This window comes from Lonchura striata, chromosome 6 (genome assembly GCF_050655825.1).
Source record: "Lonchura striata isolate lonStrDom1 chromosome 6, ASM5065582v1, whole genome shotgun sequence".
Classification (NCBI taxonomy): Eukaryota; Metazoa; Chordata; class Aves; order Passeriformes; family Estrildidae; genus Lonchura; species Lonchura striata.
Genome location: NC_140708.1, coordinates 11,591,867 through 11,604,735, shown reverse-complemented (window position 1 = coordinate 11,604,735; position 12,869 = coordinate 11,591,867). Strand labels below are relative to the sequence as shown.

The 12,869-nt window shown below is 40.4% G+C and overlaps 1 protein-coding gene across 5 annotated transcripts in view; it reads right to left on the bottom strand.

Annotated features, from left to right (window-relative positions):
• The window catches only part of RTKN2 (rhotekin 2), a 197,438-nt gene that overhangs the window by 37,785 nt on the left and 146,784 nt on the right, over window positions 1–12,869 (bottom strand). For 2 of the 5 annotated variants that reach the window (XM_085583205.1, XM_085583204.1), the window contains exon 10: window positions 568–662. The exons of 1 other annotated variant lie outside the window; for it this stretch is intronic. The gene's annotated coding sequence lies outside the window, so the exon portion shown is untranslated. Of the gene's footprint in view, window positions 1–567; window positions 663–2,443; window positions 12,832–12,869 lie in introns of those variants that run through there. 2 more of the 5 variants (XM_085583206.1, XM_085583207.1) reach the window with 2 other exon arrangements.

Below are 12,869 nucleotides of genomic sequence, written 5' to 3'. Positions count from 1 at the left end.
CTGCTTTCTGGGGTTTCTTAAGTGAAACATTTTTTTTCAGATGAATCACACCATCCTTTTATTTGGCATTTGATTTGCATTGCAAAGCACTTGGCTTCCTTCTAGTATTAGGGAAACTGGATAGAAGAGAAAAGATCATTGTCTATCTAAATCACTGTTCTGCTCAAGTGTTAGATCAGCATATTATTTTAAATGTTAGGCCCATCATTTTGGTTTAGCAGGTACAAAATGTCTACACCTACTCTTGACAGCACTGCAGTATTTTTCTTAATTTCTTAGTTCCCACAGCTTGCTACACCTACTCCTTGAGTATAATCAGTGTGCCAGTAGAAATGCATTCAATTCCTCTTCAGGTTTATCCTAAATGGAAATCTCTGAAGACTTGAACTGGACACATGGGAAAGAATTTGCAAAGGCTTTTTATAACTGATTACTTAATTAATTTTAAACAGAAGAGCAACCTGTTCCTGCTGATTGCCACTGGCTTTGATTGCCATGGTATGCAACTACTATAGATTGGTGGAATGGGCAGAGACTGGAATTTAGGGTGTTTACTTGACCACTTACTGGAGCATCAGTAACTCATTTCTTCATTTCAGCCTGCTGGAGTCAGTTGGAAGTCTTTCCATTCTCTTAGCTGGGCAGAAGGGCAACATGTAGTCCTACAAAACAAAGTAAATATGGGTAACTACCTTATTGTAATGCACTTCAGGTTCAGTTTTGATATGGTGAAAATGAATCATCTGTCTGACAGTGAGCTAAAGCTTAACCCTATCATGGTGAAAGTTATGGCAAGAGAAAACTTTATAGGCTCCATCTTAGCTAATTAAGCAGTGTAAAATAGGTTCCTTCTCTAAGGCAGTCACAGAGCCAGTTGTTGAAGATGCCATTCTATAACATGCAGGTGCCTAAGGATGTATCATCCTTATCTTCCTGCCATAATTAGACAGAGAGGCCAGAACAGCTTAGAATAAACTCTTACTATTTCAGGTGTTCTCAGATTAATTTTAGCCCAAGAGCTTGTTCATCTTCTGCTCAAGTTTTTTTTTTTTTAATGTTCTGCAGTTCTCCTTCAACTGCTATAGTGCTCCCAATGACACCAAGATCACATCTCTGTAGGATGCCATCAACTAAACATTGATACCAAGGTTCTTCAGTGAACTGTTTTGTTGATCATTGCATATTCTTGTAGAATTTCTAAAAGAAACTGTGGAAGGTTGAAAAAGTAATTATTTTTCCTTTTTTCCAGATAAAAGGCCAGAAACTGACTCCTCCCAGTATTCCTGATGTCAGTCCTATATTGAAATGCCTTCAGATTAAATTAATGTAGCCTTTTTGAATCACCATATGAGATAAATGCACTCAAAATACATTTTATAACAGAAATAGTAAGTTATATAAAATCCATCCTCGTATGAATTTGAAAACACTTCCTGAGATCAAACCTGAAAACCTTGTCAATCAAATGAAACATTGCATGATTTGAAACTGTATTTTGATCATCCCCTAGACCCTAAAGTTGCCCATACCCAAGACAGTGGATGAGTGACTAACTGAGGTATACCAGTCACATGTATCCTTCTGTTTCTACTTTGGAGACCAGAGGCATTGCTTTTGAAGCCAATTCATATGTGGTTCCCACACAGGCATAGAATCGAGCCCATCAGAAGTATCCTGTTGGACAGGGATCTTCACAGGTGACTGACAGCTTCACTAGAATTTTCGGTCCAGCTGAGAACACAATGTGGAAACACAGGGTCTAACAAAGTAAAAGTTTTGCAGCCTTTCCCTAAGTTTAGAAATCTATGTGGTCTGTCTTTTCTATTCCACTTTCTATCTTTATAGCAGCTGAAGGAATGACACTATCTTTAATTCTTTTCAAAATCAAAGGTGATTGAAATTGGCTGCTTGGATCCATTGTTAATAGGGGGACATTTATACACACAGAGAAATGGTCACACAAAAGTAACACTGCTGTTTAAAACCCAGAGAGGTCCTTTCAGCTCTATATTACAGGGATGTTCCAATCAAGGAGGGTTTCCTAGAGATTCCAAACTTCCATACTATGCCTTTGACTACGATTCCTCTGTTGGTTACTGAGTCCTGGTTTGATTTCTTGGGCTTTTACTGCAGGTAGCATTTGGTGTGTAAAATATCCATCTGAGACAGCTGCATCCACATGTATGCAAGGCAGTGTGCTGGGGAAGTCACCAGTTTGTGTCATGGGAGAATCTAACTGGGCACTCTGTGTTCTGGTTGCAGGGTTAGGCCTGTTAGGATTTTTCCCAATTCATCTTACACAGGCAAATGAGAAGTCACTGGATCATTTAATGGATTACCATATGAGAAAATTATGTCAGAAAATCATCTTCCTTTTGATAGACAGAGGACTTCCACCTATTGCTGTGAGAGCAGATGTAAGCCCACTTCTGATAGTGCTCACCCAGGTAAAAGGAGCAATTCTCCAGTTAGCTCTTGGGATTGGCTTTTTTTTTTTTTTCCTGAAGGTACATCCAAGCTAAGTATTTGCAGATCATTTCTCTGTTTTTCCCAAACAATGTCGAATATCTCTGCAGAACACAATACTTGCAAACAATCTCCATCTGAAGCGAGTTCGTAGTTTGGTCTGAATTTTCCAAGTACTGGAATATATGTATCTAGGGAGAGAAAAACAGCAAAGCAATGTGCTCTGGAGACCAAGCAACATTAGCTGCCCTCTGTTATGCCACCTGCAATCAAGTTCCCCCTGCACTGCAGCACTGCTAAGGAAGTAAATAGTAATTTGCCCTTACCACTGCACATCTTGAGGTGACAGCTGGCACAATAGCCCAGTATAAATTGACTTTGCATTTCACACACTATTTGGATTGTTTTGATCCAGTCTCAGGGAGGATATTCAAAGGAGCATGGGTAGGAATCTATACTTCACTGCAAACTCTCACTTTGCCATAAGAAATGTTTCTCATTCATATGAGATTGGTTTGCCTCAATAGTATTCCCAATGACACTTGGGGCTATGACCATCTGCAGCTCCTTAGTTTTTCCTGCCTTGCCACAAAGCTGTAGTTTTTCTGCATTTTTCTGTCCTGAGTTGGGTTCCAGCTGCATAAAATGGGCATTTGTCATGCAGATCAGGCCAAGAAAGAATGTGCCAAAGCAAGAAGTATTAAGGTAAATGTTATTTCATGAAAATAGCACAGTAAAAAAAAACCCTCTCATTACTATCAATGTATTTATTAATGTGTGCAACATAATAAACATTTCTGGTTCGAAATTTCTATCAGAGGTTTTAAGCTTCTGATCCTTAAGGAAAATCTGGCTTGCAAATTATGTCCTGTTTCTTACAGAAATAGATACTGAATAAATATTGAACATTTCATCCACTCAAGTGCTTAGATTAAAGAAATACCTCCACAGGAATAAAAGGATTTAAGTTTTTAGAACTGCCAGATAATTTTTCTATTCTCAGTATCCCTAGTTCCTGTGCCTCCACCAAACTTCTCCCTAAATCCAGTCTCTTCCTCTGCCCCTCAGAGTGCAATACCACTGTGATATAACTTGCCTCCTTGAAACCTCACAAACAAAAAGTAATTGTCACATCCCAGTCAATACTGGGACCCCAACAGGAATATAAGGCTGTTCCTGGGGAATAAGCCCAGTCAGACTACATCTTTTGTACAGGTGATGCTTTTTTTGTAGAATCACTGCAGTGTTGGATCAAAATTGTCCATTCACCTGTAGGAGGGATTAGGATATCATTCCATAGGCTAGAAGGATCCATTCCATAGGCTAGAAGGATCCAAGGGGAGAAGCTTGCTGCAAAAGACCCTGTGGACGTCCCATGGCTGAGGTGATGGGCAGCACACCCTCTCTTCAAGCTTAGCACAGCTGCACTGAAGGAAACCAGCCCAGCTATTTTTTTTCCTACTCCAGTTCCCCTCAAAGCCAAACCACAGGGAGGAGACAAAACTGGGCTGAGCATGTGTTCTCTTCAATGTGAGATGGAAATGCTAATGATAATATTTTTTGCCTAACAAGATGACCCATTTTTTTACTCATCATTATGAAAAATCGGGGGTTGAGTAGCAAATATGAGTAACTACATTTTACCTGAGTTTGGTTTGTCAGACATTTCTATCATGCTTCTAACCATTTCACAGCCTGTTAAATGAGCTGAGACAACACTTCATGTCACTGTTAGAATTTTAAATTAAAATTATGGTAACAATAAATAGCACCTCATGTTTTTACAGACAATTTCATCTAGAAGAATAAAAATAACTAGTTCTGCCTGGATGCATGCATGATTTGCACACATGCACATGTTTACTTTCTTATCTAAAAATCAATTTGAGTTCTAGAAAGCTATTTCTAGCACTTGATTCTAACCCTGTGTTTGTACAGTGTCATCAAAAGGCAATCAGGATGTTTAAAGAAAAACCAACAAACAGCAAGTGCATTTTTTATAACAGGTTCTTTGAAAAGCTAATGCAGACCCAGAGGAGAAGTTATCCAAGTCTGATACAGAGGGACACCTGTTCAAGATAATCCTCAAATACTGTTTTGCTAACAGTGTTTGTGCACTAAGGCTGTTTCAACCAACAAGTTAAAATCTCTGATTTTTTTTTTTTATTCTTTCTCTGTTCAGGAATGTTTTCCCTGTCCATAAACAATCTCTGCAACACTAAGTCACCTTGCTTACACAGGTAAGGCATCATATTTTGTGAGAGAAAACACCAGCAAAAGCAAGCCACTACCTAACATGAAGACCATTTTTTCTTCTTCTTCATTTATTTCATAGTGTGGACACTCACAACAAAGTCTTATTTTTTTAAAAGTAGCCCTGCTCTGTCATACAGCCCCCTTCAGAAGTGTATTAACTTCCATCTTTAGAACACCAGCCCAGGAGGGAGCTTTGAAAGACACAAGTGGGCTGTTGCTCCTCATCTGCCCTTTGTGTTGCCTGAAGTCTCTCTCCAGAAGTTCCTCTCTCTCACACTTCTGTGAGGGACAAGGTCTTTCACACATGTGTGTTGCTACACAGCCACGAGCACGCTCTTGCTGAATGGATTTGAACAGCCACTTGGCACCACCAGGCACTGAAGCACCCAGAACTTCACTGGCAGCTTTCAAGCAGGCGGTACCACACATCACTAATCTGAACAGGTTTTTCTCATTACCACCCGAGTCACACAGTTTTTAGGCATTCCTTTCAAATTGTCTTATGACATGACATTGCTAGGTTGGTGGAGAACTTCTTAGACAATTTTAGAGGTAATAAGTTTCATACATATTTGGTGCCATAATGGTTTATGTGCCACCAAGTGTACTTTACTGGCAGTCATCTCAATAGCTGGCTAGAAAGTCATCCATGGCAAACAAGCTTCTCCAGGCTATGCCTCTGAGGGATCAGAGTTTTGTAAGGAATTAATCATTCTCTTGTTACTAATGGTTTCACCTCTGGGCATTTCTAAACTAAATTTACTGATTCAACCAATTAGCCTGAGTTTGGGATAAAATGTTTCAAAAGAGAACAGGCAGAGGACTCTAATCACAGGTAGCACTGCAGCTTCCATGAAAGCCTTGGAGAGAAACTGCATGGGGAATTTTGCATGCTGGGAAGGCTCACCTGAGTTTAGCATAGGCATGAATCAGTTTGAAGATGGAACCAAGCCCCATTTGGATAAGATCAGTCTGGGCTCTGTTCCTGCTCCATGTGGGAGGATCCTTGGCTGCAAATTATATAAAGTTAGCAGCCATCTGGGGGCAAGAAATTTGAGGAAAAGCTGGAAAACACCATAGCCCAATACATTTTTTCCTTTGGTGAGCACATGTTCCTTCAGTTCCCAGCCTCAGATGGAGCTAGCTGGGAAGCTGTCTGATGGAGCTGAATGGTCACACAGATGTCAACACCTACTGCCTGAGAGATAGATGCAGGTGCAAAAACATCTGTTTTCAGGAATCTTTTTACATATTGATCTTACCTATCTTACAAATTGTAAATATATCTATGTTTCATTGCACATGTGGCAGGAACACAGTATTTCCCAAGGACTGTGCCTTTTACTTATTCAATTTTTCCAAGGATACATATCTGTTAAATTATCTAGAGCACACCTTGTTTATTTCTTTGCTACCTGCATACATATCTTTAGTTCATAGCACTTTTTAGCTCCTGTAATAAGAACATGTCATTGACTTCAGAGCCTTCTTTTGAGAAGAAACTCCTTTGTGCATAAAACCATTTGACAGAACCTTCTTGCATGCTCACAGGCAGGGCCTTCAAAGTGGTAATAAATACAGTCTACCACCTTGCTCTGAACACTGCAGATTTAGCAATTGCAAAGGGTAGCATTCATTATAACAATAGACATTAAATTGTCCCTCAAAGGACAACAAACTCACCTCAGCTGGCACTACACGAGACATTGCTTTAACATAGAATATTTGGTGCAAAATATCAGATGTAAATAGAGGCCCATTTCTGCACCAAGACACTGCCTAACACTTCCAGAGTGAGTACCATTTAGAGAAGAGCAGAGCTGCAACAAGAGACGAACAGTGCCTTGCTTTCACGCTCAGTGAATTTCACCCCATCTAACAGATTTCTCTTCTTGCCACATGCAACCTGCTGCAGGAGAGGCAAAGGACTCCAGAACAGCTGTGCAGCCATATCTTTTTTTTCTGTCTAGTTTGAGCATTGTTTGGCTGCAATCTGAAAACTGCACATTACCAGCAAAGTTAAAACACTGGAAAAGAACAGGCTCTTTCATCTCACTACCATGTAGGAACTAATGAGTGCTCTGTACTTTTCTTCTAAGTTTGTCCCATTCTTGTAGACTCTTTGTCATTCAGGAAGCCTGTTGGCTTAAGTGAGCCCCTCTCCAGTAATTTGGAAAGCCTCATTCATCCCCCCCCATTCAGAGTCCTACCCAGCAGGAACCTCCAGCCTACTCAAGTCATTCTCCCAGGACAGCAATAGCTGATCTCCCAGACCTTTACATGTAATGCAAGCATGAAAGTGAACTGCTCACGTGAATATCAGAAAAAACAGGAAAGAGTATGAAGAAATAGAATTGTCCTTAAGCATCCAATAAAATCAAAAAACTTTCAGATTACATTAAAGACAAGTCTGCACTGTCTTCTGGGTCCCTATATGATACTTGGGATGCAGGTACCCTGAGCAGAAGGGAATTTAATATATGGAATCATTTAATATATAACATCAATGTGAAAAGCTGCAGAGCCAAATTTTCTCAGGGAATAGAAATTATTACACTCAAGCTACAGAAAACTTTGTAGCATTCTACTAAGTTTTGTCAGTATTCCTCTGAATCCAAGCTAAGGTTTTCCTGTTGGTTTGAATTTGTTACCATTGTGTAATAGTAAACAGAGAATAAAATACCTTTTATTGCCCAAACTGACATTTTATTCCCTTCCTCTTGTTTTGGTCTTCCTTCTTTTGAAAGAACTGCTGTGTACTGTATGCTTCACAGTCTGGGTATTTTTCAGTATACTCTTCCTTTCCTGTTCCTTCTGAGTTACTGCATTACCATATGTAGAAAAGTGCCTCAAATACATTAGTCCTTAAAAATCACATAATAAGATTGTTGATATGTGACAGCAAAGACCAAGCAGCCCATGCCAGGAAGAACCAGAAGCAACAGGGCAAATTCTTGGTGGCACTGAAGTCCCTGGTTATAGGAACTGACATGAATTTGAGATTTTACTTAAACCAAGTAATTCCAAGTCATATTAGTATGCATACTACAAGGGAAGTGTAATGGTATTTTCTTCATGATTTAAAAATTATTATCTGAATACAGAAAATGCCTAAAGGACATTTGAAATTGAATTGTAATTTGAAATGAAATTGAATTTCAGTTAAAAGGACCACAAATGCCTTCTGAGGTTCTGTCTTTCCAATGCTTCATTCCAACCAGCACTTGAAACCAGCTAATTGAAACTTCAGTGAATACGTGGTTTTGCAAAAATCTATCATCATTCATATTGATATTTTAATTTCCAGAAAGACTAGTGACAGAAGAACTGTGGGCTTTGTGCAATCGAATTGATTTGTTTGTATGGCCCGATGTTGTGTGGAAACTTCTTTGCTTGTGCTGTCACTTCCTGTTGATCCCAAATCCATTTCAGATTGTGTGATAGCATTACCTGGCCAGAATATGGGAATAAGCAATGTTTTCAAATAAACTAAAACTGAAATGGGATGAGCTGTGGATTCTTCTCTTCCATTGCTTGGGTTTTACTATCAGCCATGTTAGAATATCTTAGCTTTAATAACAGATTACCATCTGCAATGTATTTTGATCTTAAAACTACAGAATCCTCATCCTGACAGTCCCAGTGCTGTAGACAGTGCTGCTGCTACACTGTGGCTGCTCACATGAAGAGCAGGAGTGAAATGGCTATGTTGAAAGGCTCCAGTTTATTCTCATGAATGTTACAACTTGGAGCTTAGACTTCTGACCTCTGAAAAAGAGGCACTGGAAACTTGGTATGTTCCTCTTCCCTTTTGACATAAGCACAGTAAAGAGTCACTTGGCTGGAAGGCAAATCCCCCCAGCTTTTCCTCTCAAGAGCTGACAGTTATATTTTCTTTAGCCTCCCCCTTCTTAACTGAAGTCACTCCTTTGGAAGAAAAATCAAAATGGCTGAAGTTCCAGCCATATCTCCTGCTGACACTCCTCCCCACAGCCCATCTTCTCCTGTCTCTTGGAAAACATGCTCACAGCCATTTCACACCTGAGAACTCTCACCATGTAGGGACTAAATGGTGCAAACCAATCCATAAAATAACCTTTTATTCTCTATATTCCTAGAAGAGCATATAACAGTATAGGTAGACAAGAGGAAAGCTTTTCAGGAGTCAGCTCTAGCCAAGGCTTTCCTATCAGGACAATAATGAGTTCACAGAGCCTGAAGGAAGGCTGGAAGCTGACTACAAACCAGGCAGGATAAGCTGATGCAGGACCAAGGGCAGTCTTGCAGCATGGTGCCTCTCTTGATGCTATAACAACTCATTTGAAAACACAGACTTGACTTCATGTCGGGATCCATCCCCCCATACAGGCCACCAATTGTTGGCATCAGTGCTTGGTACCAAGCAATGGTGGATGGAAACTCACTGTCATCACCATTTTGTTATCTTACTGTAAAACTTTCATACCTTCTCTCTGTGAGTTCCCACAGGCAGCTCCTCACAGCACTGACTCCTTTTCATTCTTCTGCATGACTGGCCAACTCCTTCCTGTCCCTGTCACAACTGCCTGACCCTTTCTGCACCTAGCAGCACATACTAACCCTTACTGTCCCTAACACAACCACCCGACCTCTTCTGTCTCTAGCTGACATATTAACCCTCACAGTCCCTAGCACAACCACCTGACCCTTACTCCTCACAACAGCACAGCCAACTGACTCCAACTCTCCTTTCAACCAGCTAACCCACTCTTTTGTAATACTCATCCTTATTGGATACAGCTGTGACCTATTAAGGGCAAGGCTGTTCCTAGTCTTTGGTAATTAGTACAGCTGCAACTCCTCAGGGGCAAGATTGCCTTCAGCACTATCTCTATTTTCTCACAATCTATCCTCCCACAACTTCATGTATGATTTCAAAAGATGGAAGACTGACATTCAGACTGAAGTCCCCCTCAAAAGGAGAACACAACAACTAATCAGCACCAACAGTCACAAATTCAGCTCATACATTCATGTGCTCCTCCTTGCTGTTCACTCTCCCTGCAAGCAGAGTGCCATTCAATCAGTAAGCTAAAATGCACCACCAAAAGCCTCTTTCCTACTGGATGGATATGAGTGCCAGTGACAGCAAAATAAACATTGTTGTATCTTTGATGATTCCTGATTATATCTGCATGCAAAGGTAATATGAATCCTCATCTAAAGCACCACTGCCACATAAATCACTCAAATACTTTTTTCAAATTTCTAAAGTCTTTCCTTAGATTTTACTACTCATTTCTTACTTCCTCTCAATAAGCAGGAAAACGGCAAGTATTAAATGCAGGTAAGTTTCAGCTGCTCAAGTTATGTGTATCTGTAGTTCACACTCAAACACCAAGAAAAACGAAGCACTTCCCAGCATACAAATTAACTGAGCTGAATAGGCACACCTATTTCGGGCACAGCTTTCCAGAATGAGGGGACTGAGCCCGAGCCAAACTCCCAATTCCATCTGTATGCAGTGGTAACGGATGTGCAGCTGTGTGTTTTTATGTAACCATATATAGTTCAGGCAAACTTCCCCCAAAGTAATTCCATGCAAATTCATGTCTCCTATAAACTGGCTAGAGCATGCAATGAAGACCTGTGTGGGGAGCGTGGGTGTGAAGAGGAGAGACAAAAATTTCTGACACTCCTTTTCAAAGCAAACCAGTACACAAACAAGGAAATCAGAGGCTGCTGAACGTAGCCAAAGTGATCATAGTGAATCCAGGTCTACACCACATAAAAAAGGCTCCCACAAACATGTCAACATTGAGAGCCTGAAGGGCAAGTGAAAACAAAACTGACTCACCTATATTCCTCATTTAGAATAAGAAAAACAAAGTATCATAAGATAAACAAGTACAGTAACATGTAAAAAGAAAACCAGTTTTATAATATTCCCTTTTCTATCTACCTTCAGTAAAGTGGAATCAACAGCTTTAAGGAAGCTTTAACCTATTTTAAGGTCAGATGGGACTCTGTACAACAGTTACAGACTACTACCTGAAAAAAGGCTGAATACTATGAATATTTCACCTTCCTTGCAGCAACAAACATGCTGTTTTAATTTAAGTAACTTTTATCTTTCTGGAAATTATACTGCAAAGTGTTTAAAAAGATCTTTAAAGAGACAGATGTATACAAATAAACTGGATAATGCCTCCCCAGCAGCTGGCAGACTTTCAGAGTCCTACATTATGGCTGTGTCAATTTGGGCTTTGTCTAAGTGATAGGGATAGATTCTACCCACTCCAGATTTAAATCAGAGAGGATAAAGCTCAGACATATAATGGCTGATGCACATTCTCTGCTACAAAATGCAGTTACTGGTATATTAAAGGGAGTCTGTTGATTACTGGTATATTGTTGTTACTGGTATTTTAAAGGGAGTCCAAATGCTGAGAGAATGACTGAACTGGACATCCAGGTGGCAGCATCAGGAATTGAAAACTGAAGACATGAGGAGCTGGATTCCAATCCAGCAAAACAAATCCTTGAAGTACAAGTAAACCCTGAGAAATCTTGAAAGAAGAATTGCTGGTGCTAAATGGTTGCCTGATTTCAGATCTAACTGGCCAAAACAGTGGGCTCCTTCAAAGTCATCAATATTTTCTATTCCTTAAGACCATGAGGGCTCTCATTACTGTCAGCTGGAGAGTGAAGGTGGGTGTCACCTCTTCTAAATGTGGATGAAGCCTGAGGTAGCATCCCATCACACTAAGTGCAACACACTTGTATAGCATTCATCTGCACCTTGGAGCATCAGCACCGAGTACCTGTGATGTGGAACAGGTAGGAAGGCAATGGGCACAACAGAGAGAGAGAATGGACAGTAGACAACAATAGCCAAGAAAGTGGGAACCAAAACATGGTTACATTCTGTCAGTGTTGGCCTCCTACAAAGAAATAGTCAAGAGTCCCAAATCTGGGGGCAAACATTGTTCAAAGCTATGCCCTCCTGACCTCCTTTCTAGGTTTTGGTACTGCTTGATGACAAAAGAAGGGCAAATCACCACATTTAGGCAACGTAGTAAAGGACAACTAACTCATGAAAAATGTTGCAGACTGGATGGTAGCCCACACACTTTAGACATTAGCTGAAGCTCTGAAAAGCAATTTGAGTAACTTCCTTTGATGTACCATCTGGTGAATAATTTACTGGGAATGTCTTAATCACATCAAAGGTATCTATCAATGTGCTCAGATTTTCTCAGTGTTTAAGATTCTGCCTCTATATTGCACTCAAGGAACAGACATATTAGTACAGAATTAAACTTTACTGCAGTACTCCCACAGTAATAAAAAAAATCTGCAGCACATTATCAGTATGGCCTCAAGGGCTAGGTTTAGGAAGAGCAATATTTCACTGTTACCTCAAAAAAGCTGCTACTCTACAATCAGCTTTGCTCCTGTTTCCAAAAATGTATAAAATAGACATAGATCTGTAGCATAAAACAAGTTAAAAAGCACATCTCCCTATTCGAGGATGTATTGGCAGGGCTCTCTAACATCAATCACATGGGTTTAGACCCAGAGTAGATTTAGACTAGATATAAGGATGAAATTTTGTGCAATGAGAGCAGTGAAACACTGGCACAGATTTCCAGAGATGTTGTGGATGCCTCATCCTTGGAAACATTCAAGGTCATATTGGACAGGGCTCTGAGCAGCCTGTTCTAGTTGAAGATATTTCTGCTTATTGCAGGAGGATTGGACTAGAAGGCCTTTGAAGGTCAACCCAAACCGTTCTAGATGTGTGTGACATCCATTTGTCATATTCAAAATGGAAGTACTATTATTACTGCTTCCCCTCCCTAAATATTGAGACTAAATTGGGGTCATATTAAAAAAAAAAAAACCCACAAAACTTTCTGGCTATTAAATATAGTTTTAAAGTCACATGGATAATTTATTCCCTAAAAGCCAAGGCCAGATTATGCTTATTTGCATGTGCCAGTCCTGTCTTACTGCTTAAGTGCTTTAAACCGCGTTATCCTTCAGCATCACCCCAACACACCCGCGCAGCTCACTCACTGCTTTGCTGCGCTGACAGGACCCCGCGAACCGCCCCCGGCCGGGTGCTCACCGCAGGCCGGTCAGGAGGAGGTCGCTCCGGGGAG